A 613-nucleotide genomic window follows, 5' to 3' on the forward strand; every position below is an offset into this window, starting at 1 on the left:
TGTGTGAGAGTGTGAGTTTTAAACTAAATTGTTAACACTCCTCCCTGCTGAGGGTCATGGATTAGCTAGGGTGGGAGATTCTTTAAGCATCTTTCACACTGACCAGAGGAGGTAGGGGGTTTCAAATACAAGTGTTTTCTTAACCCTAATCCCTACCTCCCTGACCAGTCTAACTCCTCTGAATTTCTCTCTAATTAGGTGAAGAATTAGGAGGTGGATAAATGTGTTTGAGGATGAGGATGGAGTGATTAGCTTTACTGCAGGCATGATAGTGATTTTTAGGCACTGCTGCATTTGTTTCAGGCAAATAACTTCCCCCCTTCAACCCCCCCCCCAACCCCCATAGCCTAGTGTCCTGGAAGTATGTATTTAGAGGCTGCAGCAATCCCCTCAGAGGGGAACCAGGGAAGGGAGGGGGAAGGGTATTGACTAAATATTTTCACCTTCCTCTGTTCTTATTCAATTTTTCCCCTAGTTTATTCAGTATGTAACTTATAGAGCAGCTTTCCAATCCCACCCCTTACAATGTCCTGGTTATTATAATTATTTGTGCAATCTAAACAGAATCTAATAACCTAATCTAAAAATGTATTCTCATGCAAATGATCCTTTC

This window comes from Macrotis lagotis, chromosome 4 (genome assembly GCF_037893015.1).
Source record: "Macrotis lagotis isolate mMagLag1 chromosome 4, bilby.v1.9.chrom.fasta, whole genome shotgun sequence".
Classification (NCBI taxonomy): Eukaryota; Metazoa; Chordata; class Mammalia; order Peramelemorphia; family Peramelidae; genus Macrotis; species Macrotis lagotis.